General features: G+C 33.2%; 1 long non-coding RNA gene across 1 annotated transcript in view; it reads left to right on the top strand.

Moving 5' to 3' along the window:
• Positions 1 to 15,898, top strand: part of LOC113500023 — a 32,271-nt gene extending 16,373 nt beyond the window's left edge. The window contains exons 2-3 of the long non-coding RNA XR_003401161.1: positions 2,258 to 2,311; positions 15,173 to 15,898. This is a non-coding gene — a long non-coding RNA (uncharacterized LOC113500023). The remainder of the gene's footprint in view (positions 1 to 2,257; positions 2,312 to 15,172) is intronic.
• Positions 15,899 to 21,684: the final 5,786 nt, after the last annotated feature.

The following is a 21,684-nucleotide window of genomic DNA, read 5'->3' as shown; positions in this document are numbered from 1 at the left end:
ACTATGGCTGCGCCGGAGTTGACAAGGACATGATTTTATCAATATACAGGATGTGACAAAAATGATAATTTTAAATACAGTAGTGTACAAAAATTCGTAAACATATGTTGTTTAAAATAGTATTTCTGTACATGAAGATAAATAACTTTTTTAAGGAAAGATAGATCTACCAGTCTACACTCAAGTAAAAATTAAAAAATAATAATTAAAAAGTAAAAATTTTAGACTTTCTCAGGTAGGTAGTACTTAAGTGAAAAAATAGTCTCTTAAGTATACTAATTTTGACGAAATCCTTATTTAGTTTAAGTCAAGTAATATCTTATGAAAAAAAAATATTTCACAAAATTATTCACATCTGTGCACTTAAGCATTATGTTAACACCATGTAGTTTACACCATATAGTTTACAGGATAAATCTGAATTATTCTTCGATTTATTATTATTTAAATATTCACCTTCTGAACTGGTATTTAAATTTTAAATGCGATTTTGAAACATCTGAAGATAAACCTAGTTAAAATTTTTGACGTTTTTTTTTTCTTTTAATATATTTAAAATTATTTGTGAAACTTATGTAAATTTTGAAAATACTGACTGCACGGATAGACGAGTGATATAGGTCACTACAAAGACACCACTTATATTAATAGGCGATGTGTTGCGGTTTCGATCCCTGCCTAAGCAAAACATTACAGTTAGATAATCTCGGGAACGACTGAACTAATTTTGTTGAAACTTATTTTAATAACAAGAAGCCACATTATTTAAAAATATATTGTATGTATGTGTGAAAATTTGATCTCTGAAAATGTTTTTTGATATTCACAATCGCCATTTTATCATTAATAAACAATATTTTAATTAATTAATTCAGTTTTAATTGTGTTTTACTGGAACTTCTTTATCAATGATTGCATGTCAACGGACTTATTGTTATACAAGGTCTTATCATAATAATAACATTATGTTAGTAGTAGAGTTTATCATAACAGCTGGTTAAGACTTTGTACCTAGTAATTAGTTATTATTTATTCAAATAATTGAACTTTAATAAGACAAAAATGTTAATGGTCACAAATAACTGCCCCACGGTTGGGTGCCATTACCAAAGCTGTTAATAACACCAGCCTGTAACTGTCCCACTGCAGGCCTCCCATACAGAGAACGAGCATTGATCACCACGCTTGTGATCTGCCCCACGGTAGGGCGCCATTACCGAAGCTGTTAATAACACCAGCCTGTAACTGTCCCACTGCAGGCCTCTCATACAGAGAACGAGCATTGATCACCACGCTTGTGATCTGCCCCACGGTAGGGCGCCATTACCGAAGCTGTTAATAACACCAGCCTGTAACTGTCCCACTGCAGGCCTCTCATACAGAGAACGAGCATTGATCACCACGCTTATAATCTGCCCTTCGTAAGGAGTGTTATAATGGAAGCTGTTAATAACAGCAGCCTCAGATAATTGCCTGAAAAACCTTCCTAAAATGCCCTAAAAACTTTAAAAAGATTTTAAAATAACGCTCACATTTCGAACGCTCATTCAAATTTAAATGTATTCCATGTCAAATGTCAAATACGTTGACATCACGTTGAATGCTTTGTATCGTTACTTGGAGCGGCCATTTTGAAGTTTTTAAAATTAAAATACAACGGGATAGTAGCTACGTTGAGACACAGGAATAACTATATAAATACAATTATTATTAAATTTAATACTATGCAACACATTTGCGTTTTTTTGTTATCTTTTTAAATAGATACATTTTTTGTAAGTATAAACCTTATGCAGGTATATTATCAATTTATTGAAATACACTGCATTAGTTTATACACTTAACTCGGATTTTAAAATTGTCTGGACTTTAAAAGAGACTGCGAGCCCTGAGTTTGTTTCGACATTTCTTCTTAGGGTAGTCAGCTAATAAATGTCAGCTCCATCGTTCTCAAAAAGGACATGTAAAAGTGATAAAATATCCTATTTGCAGAATAAATAATTTCATTTCAATATTAATATAATTATTTATGTTTTAATGAAAAAGTCTATAAGGATGCTTAATTAATAAGAAATCTTCAGCCACCAAATTTATGACCGTACGAACGCTTAACTTTGTTTAGATTATAATTAAAATCTCTATCTTACAGTGTTTTATAATATAAGTCTAGTGACGGATGGAAAGACAAAAGACCCTTTAAACTAAATATCAATTGTAAAAAACTTGTTTATTTATACAATATTTTCTTTCATTACAGATGGCTCCGAGTTTCAAAAAGCAATAACGAATGCAGTTAAATATTCGAGATTATGTAAGTATAATAATTAAACCTTACCTTATTTTAAAGTTGGTTAAAAACCACTAGCAGTTAAAAGCAAGTCTTATTGAAACTTCAGAATCAATCCACAAAATAACCTCACCACACCCTGCTTAACCTTGCCCTATAACTTTACAATAACGATTTACTACAAACATCGCTATGTAGTGGGGTCGCCACTTTGCAAACCAATTCGGCAGCCGTTTAGACATGAAATTGTCATATCCTGTGTGTTATACAAAATATTTGTCTCATTCAAGATTTAGATCATCTAGATATGACATGGCTTGGAGATAAGTTGCATTACTCCGAGCGCGGTTACTGAAAAAATTTATTGAATTTAAAAAGTTCACGTCACTTGTCAAAAGGGGAATGTCATTCATATAGATTTAAAGATTTTGCGATGCAAAATTGATTAAATCTTCACCGGATTTAACAGTTTTCAGTTGAAACCAATGAAATTTTAAAAGACACTTTTTTACGAATATTAAAAGAAAGTAAAATTTGTGAGCTTGTAGATGGTAATCTCAGGAACTACTGAACCGATTTTGGTAATTCTTTTACCAATAGATAGCTCTGTTATTTATGAGTCTATCTAGCTTTATCATCATCATCATCAGCTTTCCCCAATTCCCAATCCCCAATTGCACGCCATCGAGGTCTATATTCTGCTGCTAGCAGCTGACTAGGTTCATAATTATTAACTCAAAAATACCTTTCAACGAAGTTACGGGTCAGAGCTAGGCTGTTATAATATTAATAGAGTATTGTCTATTCTAGTTATAATACATCTGTGTTGGCCACGCCTGCAAGGGGAGAGGTCACTTTCGGTTCATGTCAATTTTAGGCCAATGTCCACTATAATGACTGTACTTCCTAAGGGGGCAGGCAGAGTTTGTATTTTTTCAGTTTTTAAGGCGTACTTAAAATAGATCTTTTTTTGTCAATGTAAAACATATTTAAAATCAAAATGCGTCTGTTTATCAAAATTTATTCGGGAGGTTTTACAACTCAATTAATTGCATGTTTTAAAAAATCTATGAAATCTCTCTGTCCACATAATTAGGTAAATCATAAAAAAAAAATGTATTTTATAGACCTAATCGAAAAATAATATATAATATAGCGAACAACTAAAACATAGGATTAACGAATTAAACATAGGATTTGTAAGCGAAAAATATCTGAGAGTATGAAGATAATCCAATCGCTACACAAACAGATCATTATGTCAAAATAAAAACTCAACACAATACTTGTTGACTGACATCAAACCTCAAAAATGAGTACTTCATTAGACCGACCATGCATTACCTAACATCATAATAATATGTGCCCATCAAAGGCATATCTATACATAATTCAGAGAGCCCTGCCCACCCTCGAGAGACGAGACGCGGCGTAATGTATTAAATATTAATTAAAGACTTCCAGTTCGGTGAGACTCTAGATGGAAAATTATGAGACGTTAACGCCATCTAGCGGCGAGTAGCGGAAGCTTTTTTTGTTTTGTTGCGAGATTTTATCTTTTTAAGTAGATCGTTTTATGTGATTTCGTGGAGATTTCAAGCTGTCTGAGATTTAAATTGAAAACGGAGTTTGTTATAAATTTTGTTACTTTGAATTGGTAATGCTTCTGGAAGGTCAAAATACATGAATTGTATTGAAAACTAGAAGATTATTCAAATATATTGGTTTATGGTAAACAATTTTTTTGAGCTGATATATAAAACGCATCTGTTTGACTCCGATCTACAATGACACAAATTGACATTGTGTAACAAGACATAAACTAATACGAAATACTTACAATACCATTTTGTATACCTAACATTTTATATAATTCATAAAATAACACAAAAACACGGATGAACTAGCTACTTGATACAATGATTAAACCAAAACCATAATAGACTGTCACCAAACAAAAATACTACACGCCTCACTACCGCCATCTATCATCGAGTAGCAAAAACCGAGCACCCTTTAAACAATTTGGCAGCTTACTAATCAGAACTGCCCGTATGACTCATCAGTAGATTAACGCGATCACAACCCTAAGCCCTTTACAATGCGGGCAGGACCCCTATACGAACGATTACTTAATATTTTTATCCCCTAGTACAACTAATTAAAAATTGAGAGTGCCTATTGAAGCACAAATGCAGTTACATTTTTCAATTGTTTGTTTTTGATGAGGTCTAGTTATTGGTGATTGGTTTTCAGAGATAGGTAGGGCGAATATTAAAACTTTATGAAGAATTTTGCAATGTCGGTTGGTTATAAGTTATTTATTATGTTTTCATTGTCAAACGTAAATTATACAAACAGAGAATACATTTTAGAACTTTCATTCTTTGATTCTATAAAACTTCGACCGAATATCATTAGCACATTGTTCTGATTTTAATTATAGTGTAATTATAATTGAAATCTTACTAAGTGTCATATTTACTGAAGTAATTACATAATATTCTCAATACCTTTGGCATATACTAGCAGTTTTTATACATAGCTGATGTTAAAATAAGTAAAAAAAAAAAAAAATAGCTTTTAACAGGAAAAATAGTAGGCTCCAAGTAAATAATTATGACTACATACAGATAGTCGTATACAACACAAAATTAACATGCAACTCTCACTGCTCCCATAATTATAAATAAACATTCGTTAAGAAACGTATCACATACAAATAATAATTGTCGTTACCCCAAGCTTGAACCTAACCTAACAATCAATTACCCCAACTTACCCCGACTTACCGCAGGGCAGGCGTGAATATACGCACTCAATTATAACGGGCATTCGACTAAACGCCATGCCCGGGGCAAGTCGAAATCAACACGGAATAAAGGTTACCCCTAATAGGGAAAAGGACAATAAAATGGCAAAGTTAAAAATGTTTAAAATAATCGTGGAATGGTTTGGTTTGAGGTTTTTGTGACTAAGTTTAATTGTATGGACTGATGTAGAACGATTACTTTTAAGACTGCTATAATCATTATAATAGTTAAGATTTTTAAACTTTCAAACAACGCCGTGTAGTATTAAACAAAGCAAGGCTTGTTTTATGAGTACTAGACAACTGATAAACTTACTAATATATATTTAAATACAAACGTATTATAGACAAACATTAACGGATTATTAGAAAATGAATACATTTTGACTATTTTGATGAGAAAGGTTGAACAAAATTACCAGACCGCTAACACTGATTAAATAGCTCAATATTTTGACTAACGAGACAAAATACTCGAATATTCAAAACGGATTTGCCGTAGATAACACAGCCAACATTTAACAAAATATCTTCCATTAAAAAAATACGAAAATAACCTAGACCATTCACAACATTCTTAGGTACCCAGGCCCGCCAATTCCCATGCTACCTTCAAAAGAAAAACGCTACCACCACAAAGGTCCCTTCCGAAACCCACAACATCTTGTTATTTAAGTTGAAGCGTTGTCTCTTTGAGCCTACCTGTTCCCTGCCCCTGTTCCCCGTACCCTGTCCCTCTCTGTTTGTTTGACCACACCCCAGCCAGTAATCACCCTGTCCTCTGCAAATAACATAAAATTTAATACACTGCCTCTGTTTACTGTGGCTATCGTGTCGACCAGGTTACGAAACTGGGTTAGCAATGTACAAATTTAGATTAAACTTTCAACTTTGCTGCGGTTCTAGGATTTTAATTTGAGTGTTTATTAATTTAGGCCTATATTTATTTTTTATAAGGGGAAATGAAAGTGGAATGAGAAGAACTAGCGGGTAATTTGAAGAAATCAGGAATGAGTGAAGTTGAGTAGTCAAGGTCTTTTTTAAATCACTTTTTATCTACGATTCAAAAACAGGAGGGTTACAAGTTTGACGTGTCTGTGGCATAACCGCTTACGAACGGATTGAGCGTATTTAGTTTATAATGTATTAATGGTGAATTCTGTGCGAGCCATTTAAAAGTTGTGGGTGATAAAGGTTTTAGTGTTATTCCTTAAATTCCCTATGAGTACTGTTGTGACGTATTAACTATGTATATCTTTAACTTCGTATAATTATTCAATTTAAATTGCCTTGTACTGTAAGGGGTAAAACCTTGTCAAGTCAAAATACAACAGCTATTTCACCACATCATTCTATTATAAAAATCAAAGTCGGATCCAATCAACGTACATTTTTAATTTTTATATAGGTCTAACATTCATACCAACATATATTTAATTTACCAGTTCAAACGTATGTTTTTTCATAAAACACTCCAAATTTACATCCTATAAACCTCAGAAACACAAATTACCCCAAAAAAAATACAATATAAAAATCTTTTACCCCAAAAAAGCGCTCTTAATCTTTCGAAATCCGTACAGCTATTTAAATCACTCTCTATACCTTAAGCTTTTAAACACGTAGATATCCCTAGTAAATTCGCTCGTTTCAGACCTCAGGTGGGGTCGTTATTGCGGTAATGCCCCCACTAATTACAAGAGGACAAAGCAAGACACATAGGGATCAAATGTTTGTATTTAGCGTTTTTTTTGAGGGGAAGTGTTTGCGAGAATTTGGTTTGGGGTAAGATTTTAACTGACTATATGTGGTGCGTGCGGTTTTTATGACGCTTTTATTAGCTTCACTTGTATGCTTGTAACCGATTGCTTTGGACTTGATTTCGACCTACTTCGAATGGTCAGATTTTGTTTAAACTTAGTAGAATTATCAAGGATCGATGACGATGCAATAATTTAATGACCCTATTCTATTATTTTTAATGTTTTGTATTATTGTTAGTTGTTCACTGAATTACTTTATTGCATTCTATAATTTGAGATATTAACAAAAGGTAGCCGGTCGTTCATAGTTATCTTTTTGATAGGCTAGTTCTATTGTGTTGAATCATATTTATGCTTTCCGTCACACTGCTGAAAACTGTTTCGTTGTATGATAAATTACTATTCTAGCATCGAATAATTACGAAAGGAAATATTTTGAAAAGAAAACGAAAACGCAAAAACTAAACACATGAGAATCAAAAACATGTAGGAAATAATTAAAACTGTAGTTTTCAATTCCAACTCAAGTAAAATATGATATCTTTCAAAACGCAATGCAACCCTTAATTAAATATCCGCCGCGATACGTGGAAGCAAAGAAAATGTAATAAAAATTGTTCACTATAATCTAAAAATTCACGAAACACGCTCTTCGGCGTGATGAACGAACGAGTGAACTCAAAAAAACAATGGCAACCAGATAACAGAGGGACCTTTTGTTTCAAAAATCATACCGACGTTTTAAAAAATTCGTAAAAATTTTTCTTCGTGAAATCTGCGTTGGAGGCAAGAAAAGCCTTTCATGTAACCGTATCGAAGTTTTTTTTTATCGCGGCACCGATTTTTAGCGAATGAAAACGCTTTTTCAGCGACCCTCCGTTCCGTTTTAGTTTTTTCATTCGCTGTGTATCTGTTTCACCAGTAATGAGATTACGTGGCGCGCGCGGCGGCGAGTAGCGGAACTAAAATTTCATTATTGATGACGGTATGATGTAATTGGATGGAACTGTGTGTTTAAGCGTTAATGAGGTTGGCTGAGCGCAATATTATGACAATGGGGACATGATTGATAGTCCTTGTATGTGCTTGCGATGTATTGTACATATCTCTCGCATAATTGAAACTAAATGTAACAATACAAGATACCAAGTTCTGTTGTTAGTCATACCTAGAAATATATTAAACAAGAGATGACGCTACAAAACTGTAGTTACACCAAAATCCCCAACGAACCAGTTCTCATTAATCCCACAGCAGCTACCAGGATATCTAAACAATTAATCACCAAAATTAATACGAAAACCTTCGAAGCCAAACCTCAAACCGCACACACAGTAACACCATCTACCGTCGAGTAGCAAAACAACAGCTTCGGCTATTCCCCAACAGATGTCGCTGTACACAATTGACAAGACGTCAATACAAACCCCATGCATATTTTAGCACGAGAACGCATCATATCAAGCTCCCTTGGCGGGATATATCATCAAATTGCTAACGCTTTGCTCGGAATGACTTGTAAAATATTCAGTAACTCAGTAACTGCTTTTGTAGCGCCCTAATGAAGTATACTCGCTGTTAGGTTAGCTTTTTCTCGCGGGCTTTTATTTATTTTATCTGTGCTATTATTGTAAGGTTGGTAGTTCTGATATGATGCTATTTGTTTTAGAATTGGGTTTGAATCTTTTAGTGATGTGCCTTCGCTTTGTAGTTGCGGATAATCGGATAAAGTTTAACGTATATTGTAATAAATTACGCCGTTTATTATTAATAGGATTTCGTCAATTAATTAACTCTTACGCGGGAACAGATTAATAGAGACTTGTGTGGGGAAGAGATTATCCTTTTTTTAATCTTTAGTCCTTTATTCAAAGTTTCATTGTTTCGTAAAAGATTTTCCTTTTAATTTTACCAAAAGTATATGTTTGGTAGCCCTTACCTTAAACATTTACTACAAAAAAGAATACTTTAAATACATCTAATAATATTCATTTTTTGTATAAGAACAGACTAATCATTGCAAAACCTGTACTTTTCTTCATAGAACTATACTGTTAGATAGATAAAATAATGGAACATTAATAAAGCGTTTAGTAATATATTAACAAGTTAAAGAACTTGCAAGGGACATTTGAAGTACAAAATATAATGATTATTACCATTTTATTTACAAGTAACGTCATTTAAATACCATTATGGTGTGTTTTTTATAGCAATCGAATTATCATTTCACGATTTCATGGGACATTGATAGAAATTATATTTATATTATGGAAGTCATTTATATTTGGGTAAAATATATTGAAATATCTCGTTAAGATCAAAGTATTTTTAAATTAACTTAACACTTGCCGTTAGAAATCAATGGTTATGTATCGTAATGTCAATTATGACATTTTTATAGATCGGCACTCAGACTTATACATTTGTAGTTAGACATATTTTGAAGTGTAAGTTAGTCTTTGTTAAATAATAAACATATTTTAATATTAAATTGTCATTTAAAATAAATTAATAAACACTGATTATAAAATCATTTATCAGAACAAAAACTATTAATCACATATCATGTTATTGTCTTTTATTGAATACTAGCTGTTGCCCGCGACTTCGTCCGCGTGTTTAGAAGATACAAGTTATGTTTTTTCATCGCTCCTTGCAGTTGCAGCGTGGTATATAGCCTTCTTCGACGAATGGTCTATTCAATACAAAAAAGAATTTCAATTCGAGCCAGTAGTTTCTGAGATTAGCGTGTTCAAACAGACAAAGAAAGAAACAAACAAACTCTTCAGCTATATATATTAGTATAGATTGTAACTTAATATTATAGTATATTAAATATATATAAAATTTGCTTAAACAGGCAAACGTCATATCCAACATTTACAAATGACATTAGCACAGACATACTGTCATTTTGACACTACAAGCTACATGTCTGTCATTAATTACTTCGTAAATACAGCATCATAGACAATCAACGAGAGCACTTCCATTGAGTGTAAATCTAGTATTTATGTAAATAGGTATTGCGAACCTAAGCTAACTCTAAGTCTAGAATCCAGACTGACACTCAAGCTAGATAGACATCATAAATTGATGGAACGAGCGACGCTGGTTGTGTTGTAATAACGCCCAGTTTCTGTGACTAAGTTCAATGTTCACTGTTGTCGAATCAGCTGATTATGAGAGAGATTAATAGATGATATTGTATGGATGATTAAATAATTTTTGTATTGAAGTGTTATTTTCTAATATTAAAATAATGACTTTGTAATTATAAATGTGAAAGTTTGTGTGTTTGTTTGTTGCGTCTTTACGCTTAAATAACTGAATAGATTTCCAAGTTTTTATTTATGGTGGTTATCGCATATAATTATACTTTTACGCAAATTCGCTGAACAGATTTCTAATCATTCGGTATGGATATTATCTGACTTCGATAAAGGAGAGTTATGTTTTTTGCAGCTTTAGTACAGTAAGCATCAAATAGTTAAATACATAAAGAAATAACAGCTTAAAAAAGTCCCACAGCTGGGCAAAGGCCTTTACCTAAAACAAAAATTTATAGTACAGGTCGTTCTAAAGGAACTACAAGATATCATTAAAAAACTTATGTTAAACCAAATCATCATGATCCTAGCCTTTTTCCCAACTACGTTAGGGTCGGCCTCCAGTCTAACCGGATTCAGCTAAGTACCAGTGTTTTGCAAGGAGCGACTGCCTATCTGACCTCCTCAACCCAGTTACCTAAGCAACACGATACCCCTTGGTTATCCATAACCAAATAGGTATTACATACAATCCCATAAAAATTTACATCCATACCTCATAACAATCGACTAAGCCGTTCGGGAAGTAAATTCACAAATCGTACCACATTTAAAGACATTTTCGACCTTACTCCTAAGTGATAACGTTAAAATTTGAATGGTTTTCATCACAAAAGGGCTGTGCCAATTGGTATCTGACTGGTGCAGTGCAGAAGTGTTTGTTTATTGCTGTGTATGGTCAGCATAACTCATACATATGGCGGTATTGTTGTAGGATATGTGAAGTCGGATGTAGGATACGCGTTTGAATGTAGGATAATTATTAAGTGGTTAATTTATGTTATTGATGGTTTGTAAGAGTCGTATCGGATTAGAATAATGGGAATATTTCTCAGAGACATTGTGAAGGAAAACATCGTGAGTGGGTTTTAAATATTGGAATTTGAAATTGTCCATAAGTGAGCAAGCGTGTTGCTTGCAGCAACAAGCTCAATCGTTGTCTATATAGAAAGAGATTGTTTTCTAGCATTGAGATAGCTACAGGCAGATATTATTATTATTAATTTGCAACACTTAATTTAAATTAGCAGGAAAACTTACTAAACTGTATTTAACTTAAAACTATTAAAACACGAAGTTAAATTAACATGTTTAACTCACAAACTGTAACTACTCACAAAAGTAGACTTCAGTGAAATAATGAGAAAAGCACAACTTTCAGTTCTGAATTGCATCTTAATTAAATATCAAAAAACTTTTACAAACGGATGCTCTTTGATTCAACTTTTAAATGAAACAAGCAAAAATAACAATAAACAATTAAAACAATGATTTCATGATATCAACTCCATTCTATTCTGCCGTCTCTACCATACAGACCGGACATGTAAATGGCAATTTATTGAGTACAACACCATCTGTCGGTGAGAGGATAAACTAATGTTGTGTGCTATCTGAATATAGATGGCACTAGCATATGTGTAGATTTAGACGATTATAGCCCTTGGTCGCTGAGTGGTTTAGATAATTTATGTTATGTTGTGTAAGCATTCACGTTACTTACTTACCTGCTTACATTAAGCTAATTATAAAGTTTGAAAATTATTATTCATTACTTAAAACACTAAGAATTACTAAAAATCTTTTTCATTATTTTTAACTTTAATGATCGCCAAACAATATAAAATTTTATTCCATCACCAAAATATTTGTAAAACAGATTGTGCCCTAGCTGTTTTACCGACAGAGCTATCTTTTGTAACGCATACGGCTGTATAATTTTAATTAATCTTTGAGCTCTTTTCTCTGTGTTACGTTACACAATAGATCTACTTAAAGCCAGTATTCCGATAACGAATTGAACTTATTATACAACGACACGTTTTTAAATGACGTCGAAAGTCACATAATTATTATTGTAAAGTGTTTTGAGTGATTAAAAACTTTGTTGCGTATTTATTTTGACTATTATATTGTACATAAGTATTTTAACTTCAAATTTGGAGTACTATATATTTGAGTCATTATATGCACAGAACAGCCTCAAAATTATTAAATGATGTAACGGTTTACTCACGCGTATTTATCGGGGTAGCCCGACTAGTTTCGGACCCAACCGGAGTCCTTAATCATGAGCAGACGCGGCGGGATCGCGAGTCAAACTCAACGCGAGCCTCAAAATTACACTTTTCTGTCAATTTTCTGAGTAAAATGTTTGGAATCAGGATTCGTTTCAGCTTACAGACACAGTACACTGTTGGGCACAGGCCTCCTCTTAAAACACAACCGTATTATACAAATCTTTTATTTGCTCACGATATTTTCCTGCATAGTCCATCAGTGTGTCTTAGACTAAAAGAAAGCACTTTCAAAATATTACTACCAAACACTATTACAGAAAAAAAACCTCTCCATAACTTATAGAGTAACTAAATTAATACCAAAATAAACGAACACAGCTAAAATTAAAAAATGATTTAGTGTTGTTTCGCCCCAATAATGTATCTAACGGCCATTTTGGGTCATTCGGGTCAAAATAACGACCTCTTATGAGTTTTATGTCACTCCTAACTACTTTATATTATTAATTGAAGCTTTAATATTATTTCGGAAAAATCTGTAGGAGACCTTTTTAATTGGTCTGTAGTTCTTAGTCTGGCGTTGTGGCCTTTTTTTGATTGCTACGTTAATTATTTTGGGAGATTGTGGAACAAATTTCCAGGGCTTGACAATCTGTAATCTGGAATTGTCAACCCGCAGTAAGGTGGCGAGGTAATCAATGCTCAAATCTTCTCTATAGGGGTAAAGGTCTGTGGCCAGCAGTACGTAGATATATATGCAGGTATTATATCTACATTTTAAATGTGTATGATAAATTATAATATACTTTGACAAATATCAAAAATAGTGTCTAACCGGCAGCGGGAACATGGTCCAAGTTGCTAATGGTTGATGCAACAGAGAGAGAAACTTCCTCGATCCGTTTCATTTCTTTTATAAAATATCGTCCAAAATTCTCCGGGGAGAATGACTTTAAAAACACAAATTAACTGAAATACACTAAATTAGTTATCCCTCCCTCAAATTTTCGTCCAATAATGAGTAGCTAAGCGTCCGACACCATTAATCTCGTCATGAGCGTTCATAACCGAACTATAGTAATTTTAAACGCCGTGAGTGATGGGATGGGGGGTCGAGAGGTACAGAATTCAATTCCCGACGAGTCACTGACAAGGGTACAGTTATCTATCAACTTTGGCTAATGGCGCCCAACGTGGGGCCGAACCAAAACGCTTTGAACTCGTCTTAAGAAAGTGTTTTTAATTGTTTGTTAAGTTAAAAGTGTGTTTAAAGTGAATTAATTTTAATTGAATTGGTTGTGCAGTGCTTTGAGTTAAACTCAATAAATTATAGATCGCGTCAGTTATGTTAAAATTAATATTTCCTATAGATCTGAAATACATTGACATTTTGTAAATGTTTTTAATAACACAAGAAACAAGCATAAATTTTGTTATTAAAATTAAAGTAAATTCCGCAAATAAAGCAGCTAACGATTAAACTCAGAAAATTTTCAAAACTTAATCCAAAGAATAACTACAAATTTCAGATCCATCCAAATCCTAATCACCACAAATGATCCACGAAGCATATTTCAGAAATCAATTGAAAACTTCTGCTCCCAGCTACCAGCTATTCTTTAACCCTCAAAAACCGAGTTAAAATTGGCGTGAGGCCGACGTGTGGTCAAATGGACCACGGTTAGATTTACGAGCGGGCACCGGCGACCACTCCAGCCGAGCGTTAATCCGGGGTCTAATCGACCGATATTGAGAGTTTGTGGAACGAATTGGCTTTTTTTTGGGCAAACAACTGTTACTGTTGTTTAGATTTCCTTGTTTTTGATGTTTATTGTAAATTGTTTTGTATTTTGATGTTTTATTGGTAATTTCGTAAAATAAAATCGTAGATGATTCCATGGGAACATAAAATTTAGATAGAAACCATCCTTTATGACAATACTGGTTATAAACGGATAAAAGCATTCTGTATGTTAATCCAGGTTATGAACTATCTTTGTATCAAATTTAATCCAAATCCGTTTAGTGTTTTTTGAGTGAAAGAGTAACAAACATCCATCCATCGATTCGGATATAGCTTACAAGGAGCTAATAATAATAAACTTGTAGAATCATAAAAATACTACAGACAAATATGAACTATATATATGCCTATATACAATTAAAAGTCCGATAAAAAACAGATCTTAAACACCTTGCAAACTTATATCACAATTAGCATCATTCGAAAGCAACTCCTATAACTACTGAACAAGTGACGTGACACGCACAGGCTCTGTCGGTCAAATGGTACGGACATGAAAAATCCGAGCGGCCATAGTTGAGTGAATTTATTTTTATAAATCGTAGCCCTGTTCTGGACGTAACGAGTAATCGATTCCCGACTTGTATCGATAAAACTGCGGTTAACGGTTTTGTAGGTCTCTTCAATTTTAGATCCTTTTAATTTGTGAACTTGTGTGCTGGCTTTGTTTTTGTGATTATTTTTATACAGTTTAAATTGTCTTTTAGAGATTTACTTTGAGATTTTTATGAGTTTTAAGGTCTTGTTTGTGTTGGGGTTGGCTTTAGTATATTAATGTGACATGATTGATGAGACACACTAATGCATAGGATATTTAACGGTACTGGACCAAAGAGTGTTTTGTTTTATTTAACATTTCGTATTGTTTTTCTCTGATAAAAAATAAAAAATACCAAAAATAACACTAAAGCGCCTAGTCAAACCACAATTGACCACTAAAATGTCTTAAGAATCTTACACAATAGCCTCATAATAGCCTTTATAACATCGCATATTAAAATGCCAAAGAAAAAGCGAAAAAAAAACTGCTTTTTTTGACAAATTTAATTAAAAGATGGTTTCTTAGGAGCACAATGGGTCCCACGTTTGGGCGCCATTTAGTTGACAGACATCTTCTTTATAATTTTAATTAATCGTTTGTTCTTTGTTACAGGTACTTGGTTGTTTACAAACAAATATTAAAGCTTCTGCTGGATCAAGATGTTTAGAAGAGCGATTTACTACGATTGTTAATAAAAAATGAAATTGTTTTGTGAAAAATAATTTATATTTATTATAAAAGTATTGTTGTTCATAGTTATTTGATGACGTATTGTAAAACTGAACATGTGATTTTTATTTTTTGTGCCGTATGCCTTTTTTCACAGGACTTGCAACGAGCTGAGGAATCCTCGTATAAGAGTTAATTCAGTTTCTGCATTTTACTCTGTGACAAACTCCCAATTTGCTCACACATAGGATGCAGTCACTTGGAAGCGCCATCTTGTACTCTAAACTTGAACTAAAAGTGGCGCGCTACTTGCCGACAGATGGCGTTACTAGTACCTTTACTACATCTCCCGGAAAATATTTTATATGAAAAAAGAAGCTTCTAGAAGTGAAAAGAATGTGTTGTGCCGTGCCCTTGTCATTCTTCTTGCCCGTGTGCTTAAGACTACTGGACGGAGAACTGATAAGGGCATGTCCAACATAAAATCGACGGCAGAAGATTATCAAAGAACAGAAATGAAAATGGAAGAATAATTATGTGACTTTATAATTGTGTATATCATTAATGTATTCTGTGTATATTAGAATACATGATACATATTTATATTGATGACTAGCTGTTGCCCGCGACTTCGTCCCCGTGGGTAGAAGATACAAGTTATGATTTATACCTGCCCTGTTTTTTTTTCACATTTTCCATTGTATCTTCCCTCCTTTTAGTCGCAGCGTGATGGTTTATAGCCTAAAGCCTTCCTCAACGAATGGTCTATTTAACACAAAAAGATTTTTTCAATTTGGACCAGTAGTTTCTGAGATTAGCGCGTTCAAACAAACAAACTCTTCAGCTTTATAGATTAGTATAGAGTATAGATTCTACTGTACGTGGAGCGATTTGAATGTTGTGTATGTGTGTCTTGGATGGTTTTAGTTCAAAAATTCTATCTGTCATTGCTTTTACGCCGGAACAGCTAGTCTATTTTGAATATTGTCAATGTTTAGTACCGTGTTGATATGTTATTATTAAACATTGTTTCAATGTGTGTTTTTGTGTTCTTCCTTAACAAATATTTTCTTTTAATAAAACTAATAATAAAGTTAAAACATGTTTCATAATATGAATAATCAAATAAATCGAAAACTAAGTAGCTACTTGTAATAAAACAGTTTGAACGATAAACAATTTCTAAGAGAATTCCCTTCATATGCACAGCCTTATACCTTTTTTAACTAAAATAAATAAATAGGTTTTAAATGAAGGATTATTCAAGTACTCATGCTGTCATTAAAATAAATTCGATATGTTTATTAAGAATTAAAAATCTTTTTAGTCAATATTTTGCAAAACTTCTTGTTATATATTCTTAGATTCCCACTAACTGTAATTTTAATGTATCCAACGGTTTGAATAAACAAATAAATTGTTAATACTATATTCCTTCCATTTATCACTTTCTTGTATTTTTTATGTGTTTTTTATTGAAAATAAAGATTTATTAAAAATATTTGGTTTTATTTTCGTATTTTTACTCATACATATTGAACTAAGAAACTTAATAATTCACTAAATACTGATAAGGAAATAATAGATTCGTTTTCTGTTACGATTAAGTTTATTATATAACTAGCTGTTGCCCGCGACTTCATCCACGTGGTTAGAATTTTCCCCGATTTTTCCATTTTCCACTGTATCTTCGCTCCTATTACTCGCAGTATGATGTTATATAGCCTATAGCCTTCCGTGACAAATGGTCTATTCAACACAAAAATATTTTTTAAAATCGAACCTGTAGTTCCTGAGATTAGCGCGTTCAAACAAACAAACAAACAAACTCTTCAGCTTTATATATTAGTATAGATTAAAAGGCAAGTAACTAAATAAACTCTTATAATTTAGAAAAGTACAGGAAGCTATTAAGACATGTTACACACTGTGATACATCTGGGATGACTAATAGAGTTTCTTGCCGGTTCTTCTCCATAAGAATGACATTTTGCAACCGTGCATCTAGAGTCATTACTATAACGTTTTTAAAGTGCCTTAAAAACGGCCTCTTTTACAATAAAAACGTTTGATTTTACTCACAAATTCTGAGTAGAAACAAAAAAAAGATCTGTCGAGAAAAATAGATCATTCTAAGATAAAAAAGGTTAAGTGCGAGATAGGCTCGACAAACTGCGGGTTCCGTACAAATACGCTAAATAAAATCAAATAAATGTTCATAAATATTGGGTTCCCACCCTGAATTATAACCGTAACGACAGTCTCCTCATAAGACACCGAATAAAAGAATAAAAAACTTATCAAATATTGACATTCAATCTTTCAAGTCACACATATAACTATCACAGATTATAAAATGTCCGACTGTTGGACACAGGCCTCATCCTACACGGACGGTTAACATCTTAAAGACTAGTTTTCTTACTTGCCCCTTAAAATGACAAGAAATTACGTGAATCAAGAAATATTCCGATTTTTCTCTTCTTAAATCGTTCAAATTGGATTTGTAAATGGAAATGCAGACGAATTTCCCACCCCTGAGTAGGGGGGATAGTGTAGTTACATAGGACTGTAGTTATTTGACTGCACGGTTAACCGAGTGGTAAAAGAGACCACAAACGCACTACACGCGACGTCGGGACAAGCATTTATGTGATCCACGAATATGTTGCATCAAAATTGGTTTAGTTAGTTAGTAGTTATAATGAAATAAACAAAATTCACAAGGTATGGCGGAAAAAGTCCATGAGGATTTCCTCGGGTAAAACAAAGACGAGTTCTGGACTGGAGACCACGAATTGGCAAACGCAGTGTAGGATCACAACCAACCTGATGGAGTGATGAGCACAAGAAGGTAGCTGGCACGGACTGGATGCAGAAGGTGAAGGATCGGATGTTCTGGTGCAGCTTTGGGGAGGCCCATGTCCAGCAGTGGACCTAAATAGGCTGAAATTATAGATCTATTGAAATAAAAGGATAAAAATGAGGGTCGGTCAATGACATAAGGTTCGATGCCTGAAAATAATCATATAACTCAAGTATATTTATCAATTTTGTGTTGTGCTTCATTTGATACAACAGAAAAAACATAAGAAAAATATATCTCTCTCACTCTCGTTTCAAAAGAAAACAATCTTTCATTAATTAGATACATTGGTCTTGGTTGAGCTTATAATTGAATTATATACTCAGTTAAACTTATATTCAGTTAAAAAGAGTAAGTATGGTTTGTCTAGGAAACAAATTACGTTCCAAAAAAGTTAAATTATTAAATGTGATAAAAATACTCTAAATAATACGCTAAAATTTTTAGCAGTGTCTATACAACTTAATTCACAAACTATAAGCAAAACACAGCGAATAAAAATAACGGGGGAAGTTTTAAATTTTTGAAAAATCTCCGAATTTAAAGTATTATTGTAAAGTTTTAGGGGGTTATCTCAGGACCTACTGAATAGATTTTGAAAATTCTTCGACCAATATAAATTCAAAAAAATTCTGGATCTTAACGTATTAAGGGCTATATCTATATTCAAGTTTACAATTTTACCCCGTAACAAGTGAGTATAATTCGTTGGCTTGTTTTCAACAAAATATTGCATTTAATTAACATTTGAAGGAATCGTGGCTTTTAAATGTAGCAATCTGAAATCACCAACCCGCAGTGAGGTAGCGTGGTGATCAATGCTCAAACCTTCCTTATATTATGAGAGGCCTTTGCCCGACAGTGGGACGGCTATAAGCTGGTATTAGTTAACTACAGTGAAATCAGTGTTACAGATAACTTTTAAGTTGAGATCTATATTATTATATCTATGAAGGCAAAGCTTGTATAAATCAATTATTTATTTCGACATAACGAAAGTAAAATATAATTATTTGTATCTGGTTTCATTCATAGACTAACTTCTTTCAAAGATACCCGGTCTTTTTAAAGGCGTACGTACACATGGACACACATATGCAGAGGCAAAACGCAGAGGCAGTATAAACTAAAAAGTGATCTCTCAAAAAACTGGTAAACTTATACTGAAAGATGTTCTCAATTGAGATCCGATGTTCCTGAGATTAGCGCATTCTAACCAACAAACGAACTCAGATTTAGAATATGAAGTGTAGATTAACTACTTGTAATAGGACGAGATGATAATAATGTAACATTTTTTTTAATGAAAATATAAATATCTATACTAATATATGCTGAGTTTGTTTGTTTGTTTGAACGCGTTAATCTCAGAAACTACTGGTTCCATTAAAAAAATCTTTCTGTGTTGAATAGACCATTCATCAAAAAAGGTTTTAGGCTATAAACCATCACGCTCCGACTAATAGCAACGAAGATACAATGGAAAATGTGGAATAAACATAATTATTCATCTTCGAGGGCTTCTGTTCAAAAATTCCTAACTTATATCTTCTAACCACGCGGACGAAGTCGCGGGCAAGAGCTAGTCGTAAATAAAAGAAGTCTAAGTTACTAACTTACCTGCCAATAAAAATGCTATCAAAATCGGTTGTGCCATTACAGTGATTAGCCGGAATAAACATACAGTCAAAAATATTTCAGTGTAGTTATGTATATACCATATTTCATAGACATGTAGTAAGGTTGTTTCAATAATACTTTTATTTTTTAGATGTGTATAAATAATATATAATATAAATAATAAAATTTATTTATTTCCAATAAGTGTATACACAGTTACAGATATATCTTAGGCTATATTTGTAAATACAAATGAATTAGACAACTGTAACCGAACTAGGCAGAGCCTGTATTTCGGTTATCAGTGCCAAAAACCCCTCAAGTATTATTATAATTTTAATAGCCATCAGTTAAAATTATACAAATAAAAGGTATAACATTTTTGCAAGTCTAGTTTTTAAACTAATTTAAACAATATTATATTTACTAAAGGTATGTGTGTGTGTGTGTGTGTGTGTGTGTGTGTGTGTGTGTGTGTTAGCTGTGTGTATGTAGGATAAGTGAGTGTGTGTTTTGTTCAGAACATTGTCGATGTTTTATGTAATGATTAAAGTGGAATATATAAGAGTAGCTCAGTTTCGTCATAGTTGAGTTTCTGTAGATATTGGTATATTTTCTTCTTGCATTGAGCCTTTGTGAGTGGATAAATATTTAGTGTTCTGTTTAATTTATTATAGATATAAGGGCCTATGAAGTTGGAAAACCTAGTGCTGAAGGTTGTGGCAGTGTGGGAGAATCTATTGCATATCATATAATTTCTACGTTTTTGCATAAATTTTGGATTAAAAGTTAATTTGCTATGTTGTAATAGGACGATGTTAAGTAAAAACAACTGCCTCACAGATAGAACTTCACACAACTGGTAAAGTAATACAGTAGGAAAATAAAAACTCTTGAACAGACAAACTTTCAATATAGCACGTTGGGCGACTTCAATGGACTTCATTGTGGTTTTTGCTGCTCCACCCCATGAGGAAATGCAGTACATTATAAGTGACTGACAAAGAGCATAATAAATTCGTTTCAGCAACTTAGGTTCCGTGATATGTCTAAGATTTTTGAAAATGTAGATTAGTTTTCTAACTCTACCACATAGTGCTTTTATGTGCTCTTTGAAGTTAAGGTTGCTATCAATTGTAACACCAAGATATTTAATTGTTTCCACCTGTTCCAGAGGATCACATTTACAATTTTGTTCAGAGACACATATGTGCGGTATAATATTTAGAGTGTTACTAATCTGTTGCATATGCCTAATGCTGAAACAAATGTACTTGGTCTTGTCTATATTAAGAGTAAGGATATTAGACTTCAGCCACTTTCCAACCTTGTTGAAACCTAGTTGTGCAGCATCAAAGGTATCATCCCATGTGTCGGCAGAAAAAACTAGAGCAGTATCATCTGCAAACGAGATAATCTTGCCATGAGTGATATTGAGATTGGTGAGTTCATTTATATAGACAAGAAACAAAGTAGGACCCAGGATGCTGCCTTGTGGTACGCCGTGTGTCACTGGCAGATATGTACTATGGTACTTATCCACTTTGACACACTGAAAACGCCCAGTCAGATAACTCTCAAAAAGTTCTAACTGCTTGTCTCTGACTCCGATCCGCTCAAGTTTTTTCAGTAAGATGGAGACAGAAATTGTATCAAACGCTTTGGCTAGATCTAGGAAAATAGCAACACATTTTTTCCCTTTATCCAAGTTTCTATTTATATAATCAACAAGTGAGTTTACAGCTTGTTCGGTGGACATTCCTTGCCGGAATCCATATTGGTTTGCTGAGAGTAAATTATATTTTTCGAGATAGTTGATTAGTCTAACATTTATTATTTTTTCTAAGATTTTGGATAAGGATGGTAGAATAGATATTGGCCTGTAGTTGTGAATACAATTTCTGTCCCCACTCTTATAAATTGGACGCACCTCCGACTTTTTTAGGGAGTCAGGAAACACTCCAGACTG

This window comes from Trichoplusia ni, chromosome 13, assembly GCF_003590095.1.
Source record: "Trichoplusia ni isolate ovarian cell line Hi5 chromosome 13, tn1, whole genome shotgun sequence".
NCBI lineage: Eukaryota > Metazoa > Arthropoda > Insecta > Lepidoptera > Noctuidae > Trichoplusia > Trichoplusia ni.
Note: the sequence above shows the minus strand (reverse complement) of the source record. Positions and strands in the feature narration are given on the sequence as shown.